The sequence below is a fragment of the Leuciscus leuciscus genome, assembly GCF_965113295.1.
Source record: "Leuciscus leuciscus genome assembly, chromosome: 7".
NCBI lineage: Eukaryota > Metazoa > Chordata > Actinopteri > Cypriniformes > Leuciscidae > Leuciscus > Leuciscus leuciscus.
The window spans coordinates 16,548,259-16,570,103 of NC_138731.1; the positions used below are offsets into that span (position 1 = coordinate 16,548,259).

At 37.6% G+C, this 21,845-nt stretch overlaps 1 long non-coding RNA gene across 1 annotated transcript; it reads left to right on the forward strand.

Annotated features, from left to right (window-relative positions):
- The first annotated feature begins 14,441 nt into the window (after positions 1-14,441).
- LOC309502640 lies at positions 14,442-19,941 on the forward strand. The gene is made up of 3 exons (XR_014207352.1): positions 14,442-14,909; positions 15,716-15,838; positions 18,859-19,941. It is a non-coding gene; the product is annotated as an uncharacterized lncRNA (long non-coding RNA).
- The last annotated feature ends 1,904 nt before the right edge of the window (positions 19,942-21,845 follow it).

A 21,845-nucleotide genomic window follows, 5' to 3' on the forward strand; every position in this document is an offset into this window, starting at 1 on the left:
AAAAAAATAAAACCATCTCGAGATTAAAGTCATTATAATGTGAAATTAAACTCGTTAAATTTCGAGAATAAAGTCGTTGTGTTTCGAGAAAAAAATCTTTAAATTTTGAGAAAAAAGTCGAAATACAATCTTGAGAATAAACTCATTACATTTCGAGAATAAAATCGTTGTGTTTCGAGAAAAACTCATAAAATTCCGAGAAAAAAAAACTCGAAATACAATCTTGAGAATAAACGAGAATAAAGTTGTTGTTTCGAGAAAAAAAGTCTAAATGAAATGTAGAGAATAACGCATTCGATCAGTGTTCATTGCATAGCCTACTGATAGAGGACATGGCTGAGTTGAATCACTTAGACAAGCTATATTTTAGACTTTCTTTCAGTAACAAAGAAATACTAGCCTATCAACTTTAGCTAATTATGACAGCATAATAATTAGCATACAAACTTTAAAGAGAATTTGCAAGCGGCTAGGTCTTTTTAGAAGAAAAAATCAGTCCAATTTGCGTGATGTAGCCTACTCGCTTTTGTCCAACATGAAATGACAACCAGTGGACAAATGCAAGGTTATCGCTGGCTTCACCTACGCGCGATTCATCGAGGTTTCGTGGTTTCCCAGGATATCATAAGACGCATTATTAAACTTGTTGATCCTCAAGGTGTGGAATTTCTTATTCTCAAGATTGTATTTCGACTTTTTTCTCGGAATTTAACGTTTTTTTTCTCGTAACACAACAACTTTATTCTCGATATTTAATGACTTTTTTTCTTACGTTTTTTTAACGAGTTTAATTTCGCTCGAGATGGTTTTATTTTTTTATTATTGCTTGGCCCTAATCCTCTTCCGTAGATGTCTCTATAGGTATAAGGCAAAAAACAAAACAAAAAAACAAACATTTGGGAGACATTGAATAGCAAGCATAAAATGTCCCTACTACCTTTAAAATGACATGTTGGTGTTGATTCAGCCATACTATATTTTGACTGATTGAAAAAGTTTTTTTTTGCACTGTTATATGTTAGCACATTAAGTACACTTTAGGTTATTTGTACCTAATCCAGCTCATCATAGAGCAACTGTAGTTTAATCTGCTGTGACAGTAATGACTGTGAGAAACCTCCTTTCCCTCTTTGGCTTGGTTATTTTGGACCTCGAGATCCTTCAGCCTGTTCATCTGATTGGCATTGTAATTATGAGCTGCTTTAGATAATTGCTGTTCTGCTTTCAGTTCTTCAACTCAGTCCAAAAATACAACACTGAGAAATCATTTGTATATGTATTGTTAGTGTATGTCTGAGAGGGTACAAAATAGAGGAATTGTTCAGCTGATTGTGAACCAATGTGGGTGTAACAGGTTGGGAGCAAACGAACAGAGCAAATGTGTTTTTGGGGGCGGCTTGATGTTATGTAATGGGAGAGAGAAAGTGTTTCAACAATCCAAAAAAATTATAATATGCACATTACGTTTAACTTTGGACAAAATACACACATTGAATGCAATAATGCATACAGTATTTAAGTTACAAATATACAACAATAACAATATGCAAATACAAGCAGTTCCATAAAATCATTAAATATTAAAGGATTTCATTTGTATTTTAATAGGAACTGTTTTTCTTATAATAATAATAATAATTATTATTATTATTACAATTATATAATATTAGAAAATTACATAGTTTTTATAATATGTTTCTGCACTTTGGTTAGATCACAAGACTATTTTATTATGGTTTACTCCACTGCTTTTTTTTGTAAGAAATGATAGATAAAAATATAAAAAAGATTATGCAAAGCTAGATAATTTTATTTTCAAGAATTTTACAAGTTTAATTATTATTTTTAATTAAGATTATTGAAAATAATAATAATAATAATAATAAAATACAAAAATATATATATATGTATGTACAGTGTTGGTCAGAATTATTTGCCCCCTTGGTAAATATGACCAAAGATGGCGATAAAAAATAAATGGAAAATAAAAATCAGTTCTCATCAACAGCCCCTCCCAAAAAACAAGGTAAATAAATCTGAAACTGTTTATAATCTCAGATGAAAACGGCTTTGAAAGACTTCTTTGGAATCTGTCAAAGAAACCGGTCTGATCTGGTTTGCCGCGTCTTGACAGGAAGTGAGCCGGGTAGAGCCGGCCAGCTGTTTTGGAGGGAGTATTTCTTTTCCCTGGCGAGCTTGAAGGAAGTGCCAGTTGTACTCAGGTGATCTAAGCAGATGGGCTGAATAGACTGTCTGTTATACACGTCAGTCGCAGCTATAAAGAGTGCAAACAAGCCGGGGGATGTTTTTATTCCCTCACATTCAGAAGATTCGGTAGCACATGGTGAGGATCTCTTAACCTGGCACAGCTTGACCCATATCCCTCGAGAGCGCCTGAGCCCTGTGTTCATGAAGCCGGCTGGGTATCCACCCTCCGAGCGGCCTCTCTGCTTTACAGCTGCCAACCATTTGCTCAAATATTTTCCTCACATGTGGAGGAGTGTATACATGTGTACATATGGACTGTGGGAAAAAAGCGGGGCCCGCAGAGGGAAAGAGAGAGGTGTGTTTAGGAGACAGAAATGGTGTGTTGTCGGCTGTTTAAACAGCCCTGTTTGGTTTGGCTGCACTGAAATCTGTTTGACTGATTCTCCTCGTCTCAAACCACTGCTGAGGACGAACCACTCATCGCCTGAGCTTCTTTATTTGCAAAGACAGGCTTGCAGAATTGATTCTTTTCAAGAAACGTTTGTTGCTTGGATCTCTAATCGTCCCTGAAAATTCTTACAGCACTGTAGAGAGTCTAAAACAGCATGCTCAGATGCGTTTTAAATATTAGATGTTTTTAAAGGCCCACTGAAGTGCCTTGGAATGCAAGTGCCTATAAGCACTATACGTGCCTCCGCAGCTTTGTATGATGCGTTGACATAATTTCCACTGAAACAGGAAGCTAAGGCGGGACATATTGAATGGCTCCTCCCCCTTTTCAAATTGCCAGTAGCGTTTAGTTTACCTCACAGATTGCAATTTGTACTTGACAGCACCATGGAAGCGAATCCGAGCGCTGATGATACTTTGGATTCAATAGTAGGTGTGAATAAATTCTAGGCATTTCATTCTTGACCAATGTACAGTTGGAAAACAGAATAAATCTCGAGCGTTTGAGCAACCGAACACACGTCTCCAATCCATATTGCTCCGTGACGGGTCAACGGTCGCTTTGGCCAGTTGGTATTTATAGCATAGGGGGCGGAGCTTTAGATTCTAGAGAGCATTTGATTGGACAGAAGATGTGATGAGAAGCTGAAGTCCGCAGTGATGTCAAAAATCTGTGATCCATTTTAACGGAACTGAGAGACTGTATGTTTTTAATGCTTATATCTCCTAAATGCGAATTTTGTCATTGTTTTGAAACACACCAGCTTATTCATAGCCTTAAAGCTAACATATTCATACTAAAAGCTACAAAACGTACATTTTAATTTCAGGGGGCCTTTAACAATAATTATGATTACTTGCAAAGTAAAAAAATGTCCAAATCATAGGACTGTATATATGCTCAGTCTGAACCGCAGTATACTTTCACAAGCGTGTGCCGATGTCACCTCACAGGAAGTGGGCAGGGAAATTTCATTTACCCATCAGTCATTGTGGCCCACCTGAAAAAGAGAGAGTAAGCATTTCAACATTTGAACAAATCAGCACAAACAAGTGTTGTTTGTGTCGTCCCAAATGAAGAGATATGTGAAGATATGTGTTTTTGGCCACATGTGGTCAGGCTCAGATAGTCCTGAGGTTGTGAATGTTTGAAAAGGTTCTCGGAAATGATTTACCCAGAATGCACAGGTCACATAGATCTCCCAGTAATTACTCCAGTATTGTGATTAATTGCCATGGACACCTTGAAACCTGTTGAGCGTGTAAACCGCAGTGCCAGGAAGATTCACTCTATCCTCACTCATTAACAAAAAGCCCACATGATATAACCTTACGTGATAGTCTCGGACTTCCACAAACCCTTGTCTTTTGCCTTTACAATGTCTGCATGTACAAATTGGCACACTTTTGAGTCTCGACTTCTGCTGCTTTTAAAAACAAACGGATCATTGTGAACAGGAATGTGGCCTGGAAGATGAAATTGTGCGGACTGAACCATCATGGCTTCCCACGCAAGACTCTGGTTACGCTCACAGATCGGTGACGGCGTCAGGTGACACATCAGAGACAGAGACGCAGGGTTTAGGCTACTGGAGGCAAAACAAACACAATCCCACAAAGACCTCAGCCTGTGTGTTTGCTCTGAGCTGTGGCTGTCACCTATACGACTGAATAACTCTGGCGTGACATAACACGGCCTTATATGTGCTTGCGTGACAAGGTGCCTATTATGTGCAATACTGAAACTATCAGGTTTAGCAGAGGAACTCGGGATGAGTGAGAACATCTGAAGGGCTTCAAATGTCTTCATTCTGTAGACATACAACTGGATATAAAGTGAGGTAGAAAAGTTTGGTTTGTGGTGCATTTTTATATTACAAATGATATAACTGGCTATGTAAAGAAAAGATCTGAATTATTTTATATTCATTTCATATCATAATGTTTTCAAATGTTCTAAATCCTAAAACTTTCAGTTTATTTCCATTCTAGCATTATATTGATAAACAGGAAAATAATGGTCAATGATGGAAACAGAATTAAATTATTCTGTAACAGCTCTAAAAAAAAGACAATAGTTTCATTATTCAGCTTCATCAGCTTCATAAATTACTGTAGATTTGAAAATCACGCTTTCCCTCGTTATGGTTGAATCACAGAAGCTACACCAGATATTTTGGCAAGAGATATCTATTTATTATTTTATACATGTATCATACAGAGAGAAACAGGCATAGCAGAATAAGGCTATAGGTGAGGAGGTCTTCATTACAGATTTCTCTGTTCCCCATTTCTCTATTCCCTCACCCCATCATGCCAGCTGTAAATGGTTTATCTGTGTTTCTCCTCCCTCACCCCCTCATCTCTATTTCTCCTTCCTCTCACCCCCTCATGCCTCAGTTTCTCCTTCTTCTCACCCCGTCATGCCTTTATGTTTCTCTGTGTTTCTCCTCCCTCACCCCATCATACCTCTATGTTTCTCTGAGTCAGTACAGTAAGAATTGAGCTTATATACACCACTGAGGGATTTACATTCCTTTCCTTGTAAAGAACATGCCAATTGTACATAATTGATGTATCATCATCATTGGAACATCTCTGCTCAGTGAATGTGTTTTGCACACATACCTCTAAGCAAAATATATAACTCTCCCAGCTCTCAGCACACATGTACAAACATAATCTCACTTCACAAAATACATTATGAAATTATTATAATGAAAATGAATAAAGAAAGTTCAAAATTCAACTCAGCTTGAGCAGATCTGCAGAAGACATTAGTGTCATTATTCAGCTGAAAAGTCTGTTCAATGTTGAAACAAAGTTAAATCAGCTATAAAGCAGCTCTTCTCTTTGGTTTTCAGCTCCTCAAATAGTGTCAGTGCAGTCTAACAATAATATTACTGAATACTAAGTATATTAATATTAAGGATATTCCTGTATGAAAAGGGACAAAGACAGTGTCTTCAGAGGACACTGAATGTAATCAGAATCAGTGTTGTTATCGTTAACTTTATTGAAACAGAACTAGAAATAGAAATAGAAATAATAGATGAAAAACTTAAACTTAAAAAAAATAAAAAATATATATTTAAAAAACAACTAATCAAAATGACAAAATTGCTAAAACTTGAAATATATATGTACACATATAAACTGAATTATATATAAATATATATTATAAAATAATATATATAAACTAAATAATACTAATCAGAATTTATATAATGCAAATCAGCTTTAAGCAGCTGTTAGCATTATTTAAATAGTGAGTTGAACACATCTCTTCTAGCTAACAGATTTCATTATATTATGTGTGAGAAATCACACCTGCGACACCCTTAGAGTCTGTAAATAGCAAAAAACAACAACTCAAATGAGCGACCCGAACCCTAGGCAATCAGAAATGCTCTTAGCCCGTCAATCATGTTGGCCGATACACTTCCATCAGATTGAAATGACCTGCTTGCCAAAACAGCTGAAATCACTTCCAGCACAACTAAACCATTACGGGAGCGCAGTGTGTCTGGAGTTTTTCAGTTGAATGTAATCTGCTGTTGACTTTCACCTGCATTCCTGCACTGACTCAGAGACAATGGCTGTCGCATGCCTGTGTGAAACCTGCCCTTCACCCTGTCACTTACTGAGGAGCGCTTCACTAACGCTTCCATGGGGAATGCCCGCCTCAAACATTACATCATTAGTGACAGGCTAAGAATGCCAGCTGCCAGATATGGATGAACTGCTCAGCTGTGTGTGTTCAGGATTTGGCACGAAGGGACAAAATGTCAAGCTCCTGCACAGACACAAACAGTAAAATCACTAAAATACACCTGACCTGTCCTGTAGATTCCTGGTTATTCCCATTAACAGGGTGCACTTTGGTGTCACATTACTTAAACACATTAAAATCCTGTGTATTTTGTACACTCTTAGAATAAAAGGTTAAGTGGGATTCTCAAATTTAAAAAACTCTTCTATATAATGAGAAATGTCTTAAATAATTGCACAATACTTTGATGTTTAAAAGGTTATTGTAGTGATAAAGTATGTTTACGAGCTGTTTAATTCAAAATATGTAATCAAAATAAAAACTGATTCAAAACAAAATGACTTCTTTAAAACTAAACCCATAAAATGATCCCATGAGAGGAACCCCTATAAAAGGATCTGAAGCGCCTGACAAACTATATAGAACCTCTTACACTGGTTTATCAAATTCAACTGTTTAAAAATTACTATATTACTGGAATAAAATTAACCCAAAATAGGTTGGAAATTAAACCCAGTGTTTGGGTAGAAAAAATAACCTAGCGTTTTAGAGTGTAGAACAAAATGCTCCTGCTATGTAATTATTATTATTATGAGAACTGTTATTAACTACTATATAACGTATTAGCCTGGCATGAAAAGTAGCTACAGATAGTACTTAAAACTAAAACTATATTAAAAAATATCAAAATCTGCTATCAGAAACAGTGATTTTTGTCCTGACCCACCTCTGATTTCATCTAGTTAACTCGTTCAGTTATTAAAATCAATCAGCAATCTCATTACTTTAATGTAATCTATTGATTTGATTTTAACTTTTTATTTTTTATTTTTTATTGTTTTAATTACCAAAAACTACATTTCCATGCTTATTCACATTAGTATGGGCCTGTTACCAAACATAGAAAATGTGAATATAATTTTTGTAAAAATATATAACGCAATATAGTCTAATATACAGTACAGCATCATTTGGGCCCTTTCTACATGCTTAAAAGCCTATAATAATAATAATAATAATAAAATCAGCATTTACACACATTGTGTTGCTGATCCATCAAGCTCAGCCATTCAGTCGTGTGACTAAATTATGTAGGCTAAGAAAAAATATTAAAATGCCAATTATTGGTAACACTTAACTATAATGTTTCATTATTAACATTAGTTAACTACTTTAGTTAACATGAACTATAATGAACAGTACCTCTACACTTTTGTTAATCTTAGTTAATGTTAATTTCAACATTTACTAATAGGCCTACATTATCAAAATCAGTTGTTAACATTAGTTAATGCACTGTGAACATGAACAAACAATGTACGACTGCATTTTTATTAACTAGCATTTAAAGAGATTACTAAATACATTAACAAATGTATTGCTCATTGTTAGTTCATGTTAGTCAATACATTGATGAAGGTTAACAAATGAGACCTTATCGTAAAGTGTAACCATTATTATTATTATTTCATTTGATAAAGTGTTTTGTTTTATTTATTTCCCTAAATGTTGACTAACAATCTCACAAAAGTTGCAAGTCTAGAAAATAAATCAACTCAAATAATGGTTAAATAACGAGATTTTCTTTAGTTTAGGTCCTATTTTGCCTCCTGAAATTCATTCATCTTACATGAGGGCATCCCTAAACAGAGTGTTTTTGTCACTCCACCTCTGTGTTTTGCCACAGCACAATCATTCTCCAGACTGCAGTTTACAGATCACTCCACAATCAGGGAACTCCACCACACCCACAAACCAAAATAAAGTCTGAGAGTAGACTGTGACTGGCTTCACCAGACCCGTGATATCACAAAGCTGACGTGTCACTTCCTAGAAAGATAAGGTCACCATGGCGATGTTTTCAAAACACCAGCGCTGGAGTTTCGCATGAAACTTCAGCGCTCTGCATGCGAGCAGCCGTGCGTGGAGACCTGTAAACCCAGACTGTTTGTTTTCATAGGCAGGGCCGTAAGAAACTAATTGTGTTCTCGCAGTCTCGTCTCAATGACATGTTTGAGGGAGTTTGACTCAAAGAGCGACTGCTTTTGCTGCTCTCTCTCATTCAGAAACTGTTTGGCTTGTCATGAAGTGACCTCCTTTCCACTGTGGCACAGGTTGGCATAGATGGCTTATTCACACAGGCTGGCGTTTCAGGTCACACTTCTAAACTTTTGTGTGGCTCAGTTTGTTTTTTTAAAGACCTGGTAGAGCGAGTGGAAGGAAACCTGACTTGCTGATTTTTTTGTTGACTTTGGCTACACGAGGCCAGCTGGGCTACTTTGAAAATAATTGAATGGCTGTGGAGAGTCTGAAAGGCAGCAGTTTGCAAGCTTGTTTATTTACATAAAATCTCCTTTTGATTGTGGTAAGGGTGTGAGGGAAAACCAAGTGTATAAATATTGGAAGTCCCGAACAGGAATGTGTCTTTTGAAGAATGTTGGTAACCAGAAAGGTGACGGTTGCCATTGACTTCTATAGTATTTTATTTTTCTCTTGCTATGGGATATATAGCCACGGTTGCTCAGTGGCTACCGTCAACTTGTTTACTAGCATTATTTAAAATATTTTCTTTTGTGTTCAACAAAAGAAAGAAACTGATACCAGTTTGAAACAACATGAGGGCAAGTAAATGATAACAACGTTTTCATTTTTGGGTAAACTATCACTTTAAAGGGTCAGTTCACCCAAAAATCACCCAAATTCTGTCAGTAATTACTCACCCTCATGTTGTTTCAACCCCGTAAGACTTTCGTTCATCTTCAAAACACAAATTAAGATATTTTTGATGATATCTGAGAGCTGGCTCACTCCTCCATAGGCGGCTAGGTAATCGATATCTGCCATCCCAGAAAAGTTAGTAAAGACATCGTTAAAATAGTCAAGTGACTACAGTGGCTCAACCATAAGGCTGTGTGTCCACCAAAGCTCTGCTGAAAACACCTAGCTGTGGGCGCTTGAGAGCGTTTTCCCAGCGTTGCGTTTTTTTCAGTTGAGACACTTTGCTTGTTATGATACGGAATATCCGCGAAAGTGTTACTAGTATCTCATTTCACACATATTTTGTTTCTGTGTTGATTCTATATTAAAATGTCAATACAATGTAATATATTTTCTCTGGCTCTTGTTTTAGATGATTTTGTTCTGTTATTATGCTTGCTGTTGTCATCTGTTGATGTTGAACAAGCAGAATATGGTGGTTGGTTGGTGTGGTATTAGCCCCGCCCCTTTGGACAGTTGGGTAAAAAGTGACAGTGATGAGCCTGTTTGGGTTTGGGTTTTACCCAAATTTGAACATTCTTCAACTCTCGGTGACCTGTAAAAAACGCCGAACGCTCAGTGCTTCAGCGTGAAAAAGACGCTCAGCGCCTCGTTACACTCATGCCGTTTTAAAAACGTGGCGCTCCCATTGAAAACAATTGAAAAAACACGCCAGCCGCGTGAAAAAACACTTTGGTGGACACACGGCGTAAGTTTATCAAGCAACAAGAATACTTTTTGTGCACAAAAAAAACAAACAAAAATAACGACTTTATTCGTCAGAACGTAGGCTCACTATTGGCCAGCACACATGACCAGCGTCGGCCAATAGTGAGCCTACGTTCTGACGTACAACCCAGAAGCGCTGCGCTGTTACACTACGTGAACTCACTCAGAGGCCCACACAGAAGAAAATGAATAGTTGAATAAAGTCGTTATTTTTGTTTGTTTTTTGTGCACAAAAAGTATTCTCGTCGCTTGATAAGGTTGAGCCACTTGACTATTTGAAACATTGTCTTTACTAACTTTCCGGGCCGGCAAGTTTCAATAACACTTGACTATTTGACTATTTGGCCAGCTGTGATGGTGAACGTGAATATGTGTGTTTTGTATGTGAGGGTCATTGAGCAGGACAGCATAAACACATGCACACGCTTGCACAGTCATAACAGCTCTGTCGTGACTGTATGGAGACGCAAAATAAGCACTGCAAGGACGAGCCGGAGAGCGGATGAGCCATTTAATATTCACGAGGGCTGTAAATCAGAGGCCTCTGCAAAGTCATTAGACCAGCAGTGAGAGAGAGAGCCAAAACTGACAGCGGATCCCTTCTGATGAGGAAAGCACTAGAAAATGTGACAGTATAAAACCATAATATTTTGAAATATGCTATATTATAACTTTTTTTATATTACATTTTAGTAATATAATATTTATATAATTACAGAAATGAATACTTTTATTCAGCAAGGATGCATTAAATTGATCAAAAGTGATAGTAATGACATTTACAATGTTACAAAAGATTTTTATTCTAATTAATATACTTTATTCTTTATATGTAAATGTACTTTCGGTTTCCACTCAAATATTAAGCAGCACAACAGTTTTCAACCTTGATAATAATAATAAATGTTTCCAGATCAGCGTATTAGAATAATTTCTGAAGGATCATGTGACACTGAAGACTGGGGTAATAATGCTGAAAATTCAGCTTTGATCACAGGAATAAATTATATTTTACAATATATTTAAAAGAAAAAAAGTTATTAAACTGTAATAATATTACACAGTATTACTATTTTTGCTGTATTTTTATCAAATAAATGTAGTCTTGGTGAGCAAGCATTAGAGACTTTCAAAAATGTGTTACATTATTGTAGAATTGAATCTGGTGCTTTCCTGTGCAAAACTCCAGGTTGTGTTACAGGCTGTTGCCAGGGAGTTGCTATAGTGGATGCTATGTTGTTTTGGGTGGTTTCTAGGGCGTTGCTTAGGTGGTTCCTTAGACTTTTTAGGCAGTTCCCAGGCCGTTAGTTAAACTATATTTTTCCTCCCAAACCAGAATATGCGGTTATATTTGACATTTTCATGATATATGTTTCACTGTTTACTCTATATGTTCCAATGTTGCACAATCGTGAAAATCTGCAAATTATTTTGCAGAATATTTGCATACAAATCTCAGCTGCAGATGTCACACGTCGTAACTTTCCAAAACTGATCATCCTCAAAGCTGAAAAAATCTCCTAATAAAAATTCTGCACAGTAAAATCTGTCATATGCCACTGTGTATTCCTTCCCACATGCATGACATGGGTCACGTCCAGCCCACATGACGTGATGTTTGTTATCATTTCCATCTACCAGCAGAATCCATATCCACCCATCTTGCTGAATTCATACACTTCACTGACGGCGGTTTTCAGGGGTCAGGCCGGCCCGCTTTGTGTCCCTTTTGTGGTTGAGCGCTTTGTTCGGGTTGATTGCTTAAACGGCGCAGGCGTGCTCATAGTTTTGTGTGGGCCAGCAGCATTAACAATATGACCAGTGGCAAGCTTACAGAAGCACTAGAAGTGTTTGACAAAGAATAAAATGGCAGCGCTAATCGCACGCAGGGCTGAAACAATACGGGCCGAGTAACGGGACTGAGCCCCCCGCCGATGCGGCCCTATTTCATGTTCTCTCTACACTTCATACACTTCAGTGACCAGCCGAATACATCTCTCTCTAAACAGACCCTGCTCCTGTCCCACACACACACCTCTTCATCCACAATTACAACACCTATTTGCTTACCAGGCTTTTGTGTACAATACAAACTCTGTAATCCTAAGATTTGCTAGCGATCATTAAATCTATATGACACTCCCTCAATTTTTATCCACTAAGCAACTCCCAAGTATGTTGTATTTTGAGGTTGAAATAGAGTTCACTGCAAAAATATCTTTGAAATCTTGGTTTGAGTTATGAATTAATAATTATAATTAATATTTTAATATAAAAATAAAACACACACTGATGTATATATAAATTTCTTAAAACGGAAGATATTTTACCCCAAAACAAGAGGAAAACATGGTTATATTTAAATATAATACTGTTAATATTTATATATAATAATGGTAATATTTATGAAACATTTTATATGTATAAAACTATTTTTGTATAAAACTGTTATATATAAATATAATAATTATATATATATATATATATATATATATATATATATATATATATATATTATATATAAAAATTAAATTAAAAGATAAATATATTTACCTAAAAAAATATGAAAACAAATATTAGAAATTATTCAGATGATTAAGATTGAAATGACAACAATATATTCTCTGAAAACAAGTCTTAATATATATATTTTTTTTTTTACAAATTTCTTAAAACTGAAGATGTTTTTACCTTGAATAATTGTAAATATTTTTATTTTTATTATTATTTATTTATGAATGTTATAATATATGTGTGTGTGTATATATATGTGTGTGTATATATATATATATATATATATATATATATATATATATATATATATATATATATTATAACATTCATAAATAAATAATAATAGAAATATTTACAATTATTCAGAAGATTAAGATTAAAATAAAGAACAACAACACCACCATTATATTCTCTGAAAACAAGTCTCAATCTTAGATATTTTTACCTTAAAAAAAAAGAGAGAGAAAAATAGAAAGGATTTTAGGAAAATGCTTTTGCAGTGTTAGCAACGTAGGCTTATACCTCATCATTAGATCACACAATGTCCCTCACTGCACCATTACATATGAATAAGTTACATCTCTGCTCTGAATAATCTGTTGTCCCAGATTATGATTATGATTTGACTGAAGCACTTTTGACTAGCTCTGCTTTGTGCTGTCTCTTATAGTACAAAGCTCCTTTAATCAGATGCGACTGTGAAGGGTTTTGGTCTGAGACGTGCCGTATTGTGTTCCATGTAAAGGTAACCCGTCAGGTTCTCGGAAGGGTGTGACTGAGTGTTAGCGTGAGAACTCAGTCGCATGCGTTTGTCTGCGCTGCCTGGATTCAGTTCAGTAAATCATTTATGAATGACCTTTGAGCAGAGTGTGGGCCTGTCGCTTGACCCACAGAGCGTACAGTGAGCTAGAACCGTCTGTCTGTGTGTGTGTAGGTCAACTAACTTATTCTCAAATGGACAGAAGAACACCAAGCCCAGCAGTCAACAGAGAGTTAACAATAATACATTTCTGTGAGAACAGAACTCTGTTCCTGTGTGTTATATGTTCTAGACTAGTGTTTTCACTCTGTTTATTCATATGGCAAGCAAATGAAACATCAGACTGAGTCTGAGGCTACTTTAGCTCACAAAATCCGGGCTATTTCTTTCTTCAAATGCAGATAAAACAAGTATACTACAACACTTCTTAGTATATTAGTCTTTCATAATTAGTATTCGATATTCCAGCTCTTAGAATGGAAGTTCCATCTTTATGGTAAAATAGCAAACTCGCATTAGCATGCTAAAGCCAAAGAGGCTAAAAGTATGGTTTTTTTTTTGTTTGTCACATTTTATTCTTTATTTTTGTCACATTTGTTGCTTTTACTAATTTCAGTCTTTCACCATTCAAGCTGATATATTTTGCCTTTAGAAAACACCTGCCTGTTACCAATGTTATCTGAATATGCTTACAGTAGCCTATTTCTGAGCTGAGTAGTACAGTATGTCCGAATTCATATTCATAAAACAGTTGGTGAAAAGTAACTGGATGACCTACTACTTCTAGCGAGATTGTGAAATGTTCATTCGATGGACACTTTACTATCCCATGAGGCCACGGAAGAGGATTTATGAATCCTGGGTGAAGCAACGCAACCTACGCTGTATAGGTCACATGACAATGACAACATGGCGGAGGTAGATATTAAAATTTCATTCATACTACACACATTCATACTGTATAGAATGTACTTTTTAAAGATTGCAAATTAACTTTCAAACCAAATGTAGTGCATACTATATGCGATTTCAGACACAGCATAAGAGAAGGCATTGGCTATGTTTGTAATAGTATAATTTCATAGTACTCTTATTTTCGACAGCTTGTCAGCTAACATGTTTGCCAATAAAAATTCCAACAGTTCAATGGCGCCAAAGCTATAATGTGATTGGTCATCAAGGCACATTGCCCGTTTCCAAGTTGATTGTTTGTCCAGTACTAGAGCCAAAATGAGTTACTATCCTGTTTCAAATATAGCCTGTGATTCTGATGCCTTACTAGTCTTCCACTTGTAAACCAGTAACTGGTGTTTTTAACAGCTTCAATGAAGCATGTTTTCATTTCTGGCATTCTCTCAGTTCATACCTGAATACCTGAAGGCTTACAAGTGAACTCTGTTTCCCTGTCCAGTGTGTACCAGCTCTCTCTGGCCTTGTTTGTGTCCTGCAGCGGGACTCCCAGACTAAACATCTGGAGGCACTGAAGCGTTCACTAGTCAACCACAGAGACATTCCACTGGTCTGTGACAGCTGCAAAACAAATGCATTAAGGACAAATGAAGGCAGGGCTTGAGGAAACCGAACATAGTGTAACTTGCACACACGCACATGTTTTTCTTTTTCTGGGAAAGAGACAAAATACAATATTGACTCCATTATGCACTTTTTTTAGGCAGTTGTTATGTTCGAGCAAAATACACCACCATTCAAACATATGAGGTTAGTTTTTCTTTCTTCTTTGAAGGAAATTCATTATTTTTATTGTGCAAGAATGCATTGAACCGATCAATACATTTACAGTGTTGCAAAATATATAATTTGCAAATAAATGTTGTTCTTTTGAACTTTGTATTCAACAAAGAGTACTGATAAAAAGTATAACGGTTTTCACCAAAAAATATTTATCAGCTGTTTTCAACATTGATAATAATAAGAAATTCTTGAGCAGCAGATCATCATATTAGAATGATTTCTGAAGGATCATGTGACACTGAAGACTGGGGTAATGATGCCTGAAATTCAGCTTTGCTGTCACAGAAATAAATTACATTTTAAACTATATCACAATAGAAAACTGTTATTTCAAAATGTAATAATATTTCACTACAATACTGATTTTACTGTGGTTTTTTTTTATCAAACAAATGCAGCCTTAGTGAGCTTGGTATAACTTATTTTTAAAATTTTACAAAATCATACCTATCCTGAACATTTGAATGGTAGTGAATTTTCATGCATAGTTTATACATTACTGTAAATGCAGCTTGGTCATGTATTCCAGTCACAGCACAAGGATAAATAAGTGCTTACCTCAGTCCTGTGGCAATTCTTCTGGTATCCCTCCACTAACCCTTACTTTCATTTCTAACAATTTATGTCATATATTGGGCTCCAAAAGCTTGAGGCCGCATTTCATATTTGAGATTTTTAATGTAAAATGTGGGAAACAAAGAAAAATTGCACCGTTTTTTGGTCACTGGTCAAATAAATAATTCTGTGACATTCATCATGTGGCTTTTTTGTAGAGATGGACTGAAGTTCACACTTCCATTGAAGCTCGAGATCATCTGGATCATCTCAAATCATGCTGGAGAACATGATCATGAGGTTTTACACTAACTTGTGGAGTTCATGCAGCTGTCATTAAAGTAAGACAGAAACAAAAGACAAAACAATTCCTTTACATCTTTTCATGTTTTAATAATTTAATTTGTAGTAAAATACTTTGAATTGCTCTCAGACATTTGGAGTCTATATTAACTAACTTACTTTACAAAAGTCAGATGACACAGATACACTTATAAAGCCTACTGTATCACATTTGATACGCAAATTTCAAAGGCCTCGAAACTTTATCAAAACTTTGCTGAAAATCCTGATGAACACAATGTACTACATGCCTTCTGTCCTCTGATTGACAGTTCATAGTTTTTTAGCAAGTAAAAGGCCTTTAATTGTTAAAACGTCCACCTTCAGGTCATGGTATGCGTGTCTTTTTCTTAAGTAAATGTAAGAATAACTTTTATATTGTTAGTAATATTTGGTAACACTTTATTTTACTGTGTGCTTGTTACCTACAGTGGGGAGAACAAGTATTTGATACACTGCTGATTTTGCAGGTTTTCCCACTTACAAAGCATGTAGAAGTCTGTAATTTTGATCATAGGTACTCTTCAACTGTGAGTGACGGAAACTAAAACAAAAATCCAGAAAATCACATTGTGTGATTTTAAGTAATTAATTTACATTTTATTGCATGACATAAGTATTTGATACATCAGAATAGCAGAACTTAATATTTGGTACAGAAACCTTTGTTTGCAATTACAGAGATCATACGTTTCCTGTAGTTCTTGACCAGGTTTGCACACACTGCAGCAGGGATTTTGGCCCACTCCTCCATACAGACCTTCTCCAGATCCTTCAGGTTTCGGGGCTGTCGCTGGGCAATACGGACTTTCAGCTCCCTCCAAAGATTTTCTATTGGGTTCAGGTCTGGAGACTGGCTAGGCCACTCCAGGACCTTGATATGCTTCTTACGGAGCCACTCCTTAGTTGCCCTGGCTGTGTGTTTCGGGTCATTGTCATGCTGGAAGACCCAGCCACGACCCATCTTCAATGCTCTTACTGAGGGAAGGAGGTTGTTGGCCAAGATCTCGCGATACATGGCCCCATCCATCCTCCCCTCAATACGGTGCAGTCGTCCTGTCCCCTTTGCAGAAAAGCATCCCCAAAGAATGATGTTTCCACCTCCATGCTTCACGGCTGGGATGGTGTTCTTGGGGTTGTACTCATCCTTCTTCTTCCTCCAAACACGGCGAGTGGAGTTTAGACCAAAAAGCTCTATTTTTGTCTCATCAGACCACATGACCTTCTCCCATTCCTCCTCTGGATCATCCAGATGGTCATTGGCAAACTTCAGACGGGCCTGGACATGCGCTGGCTTGAGCAGGGGGACCTTGCGTGCGCTGCAGGATTTTAATCCATGACGGCGTAGTGTGTTACTAATGGTTTTCTTTGAGACTGTGGTCCCAGCTCTCTTCAGGTCATTGACCAGGTCCTGCCGTGTAGTTCTGGGCTGATCCCTCACCTTCCTCATGATCATTGATGCCCCACGAGGTGAGATCTTGCATGGTGCCCCAGACCGAGGGAGATTGACCGTCATCTTGAACTTCTTCCATTTTCTAATAATTGCGCCAACAGTTGTTGCCTTCTCACCAAGCTGCTTGCCTATTGTCCTGTAGCCCATCCCAGCCTTGTGCAGTTCTACAATTTTATCCCTGATGTCCTTACACAGCTCTCTGGTCTTGGCCATTGTGGAGAGGTTGGAGTCTGTTTGATTGAGTGTGTGGACAGGTGTCTTTTATACAGGTAACGAGTTCAAACAGGTGCAGTTAATACAGGTAATGAGTGGAGAACAGGAGGGCTTCTTAAAGAAAAACGAATAGGTCTATGAGAGCCGGAATTTTTACTGGTTGGTAGGTGATCAAATACTTATATCATGCAATAAAATGCTAATTAATTACTTAAAAATCATACAATGTGATTTTCTGGATTGTTGTTTTAGATTCCGTCACTCACAGTTGAAGAGTACCTATGATTAAAAATGACAGACTTCTACATGCTTTGTAAGTGGGAAAACCTGCAAAATCGGCAGTGTATCAAATACTTGTTCTCCCCACTGTATGTTGCATGTACTTTTTGCATTTTACTTAATTATGCATAATTACGTAAGGGTTAATGCCCGACGAGGTGTCCATTATCAGGTATTAATGGACGACGGCGAGGCGTGAACCGTCCGACGCGCAGCGGAGGACGGTTGCCTCCGCCGAAGTCCATTAATACCTGACAATGGACACCTCGAAGGGCATTAACCCGCTTATACCATGGTCACTTACGAAAGAAAGAAATATTTAATCAATTAATAATACTTTAATGTGTTTTAGAGTAAAAATCGTGAGGGTTTTTATTTAAGTCGAGCGCACTATTTAATATCTCCCGTATACAGGCGTTGCCAAGCAACGACCCGACCCGCGGGTCGCACACAACGACCCGACCGCAGCAGTTGATCAGTGAGTTTGAGCCAGCGCAATCATTTAGAACTGTCATGCAGTTCCTAGGTGTACATTATCACTTTTTAATGGACACCCTGCAGCCAATCAGAATCGAGTATTCACCCAGACCATGGTATAAATACAATTAACCCTCAACCAAAACAGTTCTTAAATATGTAATTACACTGTAACAATGACACCTTAAAATATAGTGTAACCTAATATTTCAAGATTAACACTTACTGGACTGATGCAACTTAAGTTTACTTGATTATCCGTGCATTGTTTTAAAATGTGAATATCAAATATGATACATCAGACTTATGGGGAATGTTTATCTCTCATTCATCATTGTTTATTGCATTATATGTTTTGCCCCCACAATAATATCTACAAAGCTTTGATTGTAAAACTAAGCATTTAAGACATATTATTGGGAGATATATCGTGACAGTTGATATTTATGCATTGAATGTGTTATACTGTTATTAAGATCTCATTGATTTACTCAACATAAAACACACATGCAAACATTTTTAGATCTTTTATTTTTAATATTTTGTCTAAAGATTAAATAATCTGTTCAAAAAAAAATTTTCTGCCTATTATTTCAGGCTTTACAGGGTTAATGGAGCTGAAAGGAGGACATTACTGTTTGTTCTTCCACCCAGGCCAAACAGGTCACCTGTAATCTGACTGTCCCAGAGAGGCGGCCCTGGCTCCAAAAACCCGAGACGCCACAGCCTTCCACAAAAAGCTCTACAGAGATGTAAAGGGTCTCTGATAGGGCCCCTCTTGTTCAGTCTGCTCCTGAGGGACGCATCTGCAGTGTCAGATCCACCGGCATAAAGATGGGAAGACAAAGACCTGGGATGTGACTTTTGAGGAAGTGCGTCGGGGTGAACGGAAGTACTTTTCACGATGATGACCTACATATCTGTTGCAGCTCCGTCTGAGACATGCGTGCCTGTAGTTCATGGGCTGCTGGAGGGGGATGGTGCTTGTCTCTGATCTTCATCTCAGTGGCTCTCACGTGCTCTTGCTTTAATAGACAGATTTTACATAAAATATTATGCTAAGGATATTGAACTGAATCTGAATATTTACAGTTCTGTTCCTAAATGTCTCAGTGATTTTCTCTGTGACAAATATGGTGTCATGATCTTTGAGGTTTGATGTTAGTTGATAAGTTTTATAGTTATTATATGTTCTGCGGCAGTTCAGAAATGATTTTTTCCACTGATAATAATAGACTTTTAATGAACACGAAGAACACTAGCTTACACATCACAATGTGACGTTAACACAAGACAATGAACAAAGGAGAACTAAGGGCTTAAAGGATCAGTTCACCCAAAAATGTAAAATCTATCATTAGTTACTCACCCTCATGTCATTCCAAACCTGTGAGACTTTCGTTCATCTTCAGAACACAAATGAAGATCTTTTTAATGATCCATTGATAGTTACGGATCCATTGTTCGCTTGATGTGCGAGAACCAACGAGGTTCATTCTCCTGTTACGCAGCACGTTTGAGCTTCAGCAAGAACCAACGAGGTTCATACTCGTGTTACACAGCACGTTTGAGCTTCTGCAAAAACCAACGAGGTTCATACTCGTGTTACACAGCACATTTGAGCTTCAGCAAAAGAACCAATGAGGTTCATACTCGTGTTACGCAGCACTTTTGAGCTTCTGCAAGAACCAATGAGGTTCATTCTCATGTTACGCAGCCCGTTTGAGCTTCAGCAAGAACCAACGAGGTTCATACTTGTGTTACACAGCACATTTGAGCTTCAGCAAAAGAACCAATGAGGTTCATACTCGTGTTACGCAGCACTTTTGAGCTTCTGCAAGAACCAATGAGGTTCATTCTCATGTTACGCAGCACGTTTGAGCTTCTGCAAAAACCAACGAGGTTCATACTTGTGTTACACAGCACATTTGAGCTTCAGCAAAAGAACCAATGAGGTTCATACTCGTGTTACGCAGCACTTTTGAGCTTCTGCAAGAACCAATGAGGTTCATTCTCATGTTACGCAGCACGTTTGAGCTTCAGCAAGATCCAATGAGGTTCATTCTTGTGTTGCGCTGCACGTTTGTGCTTAAGCAAGATCCAATGAGGTTCATTCTTGTGTTGCGCAGCACGTTTGAGCTTCAGCAAGAACCAATGAGGTTCATTCTTGTGTTGCGCTGCACGTTTGTGCTTAAGCAAGATCCAATGAGGTTCATTCTTGTGTTGCGCTGCAATTTTGTGCTTAAGCAAGATCCAATGAGGTTCATTCTTGTGTTGCGCAGCACGTTTGAGCTTCTGCAAGAACCAATGAGGTTCATTCTTGTGTTGCGCTGCACGTTTGTGCTTAAGCAAGATCCAATGAGGTTCATTCTTGTGTTGCGTAGCACGTTTGTGCTTAAGCAAGATCCAATGAGGTTCATTCTTGTGTTGCGCTGCACGTTTGTGCTTAAGCAAGATCCAATGAGGTTCATTCTTGTGTTGCGCAGCACATTTGAGCTTCTGCAAGAACCAATGAGGTTCATTCTCATGTTACGCAGCACGTTTGAGCTTCTGCAAGAACCAATGAGGTTCATTCTCATGTTACGCAGCACGTTTGAGCTTCAGCAAAAGAACCAATGAGGTTCATACTCGCGTTACGCAGCACGTTTGAGCTTCAGCAAAAGAACCAATGAGGTTCATACTCGTGTTGCACTGCACGTTTGTGCTTAAGCAAGAACCAATGAGGTTAATTCTCATGTTACGCAGCACGTTTGAGCTTTAGCAAAAGAACCAACGAGGTTCATACTCGCGTTACGCAGCACGTTTGAGCTTCAGCAAAAGAACCAATGAGGTTCATACTCGTGTTGCACTGGACGTTTGTGCTTAAGCAAGAACCAATGAGGTTCATTCTCGTGTTACGCAGCACGTTTGAGCTTCAGCAAAAGAACCAATGAGGTTCATACTCGTGTTACACAGCACGTTTGAGCTTCTGCAAAAACCAACGAGGTTCATACTCGTGTTACACAGCACATTTGAGCTTCAGCAAAAGAACCAATGAGGTTCATACTCGTGTTACGCAGCACTTTTGAGCTTCTGCAAGAACCAATGAGGTTCATTCTCATGTTACGCAGCACGTTTGAGCTTCAGCAAGAACCAACGAGGTTCATACTCGTGTTACACAGCACGTTTGAGCTTCTGCAAAAACCAACGAGGTTCATACTCGTGTTACACAGCACATTTGAGCTTCAGCAAAAGAACCAATGAGGTTCATACTCGTGTTACGCAGCACTTTTGAGCTTCTGCAAGAACCAATGAGGTTCATTCTCATGTTACGCAGCACGTTTGAGCTTCAGCAAGAACCAACGAGGTTCATACTTGTGTTACACAGCACATTTGAGCTTCAGCAAAAGAACCAATGAGGTTCATACTCGTGTTACGCAGCACTTTTGAGCTTCTGCAAGAACCAATGAGGTTCATTCTCATGTTACGCAGCACGTTTGAGCTTCTGCAAAAACCAACGAGGTTCATACTTGTGTTACACAGCACATTTGAGCTTCTGCAAGAACCAATGAGGTTCATTCTCATGTTACGCAGCACGTTTGAGC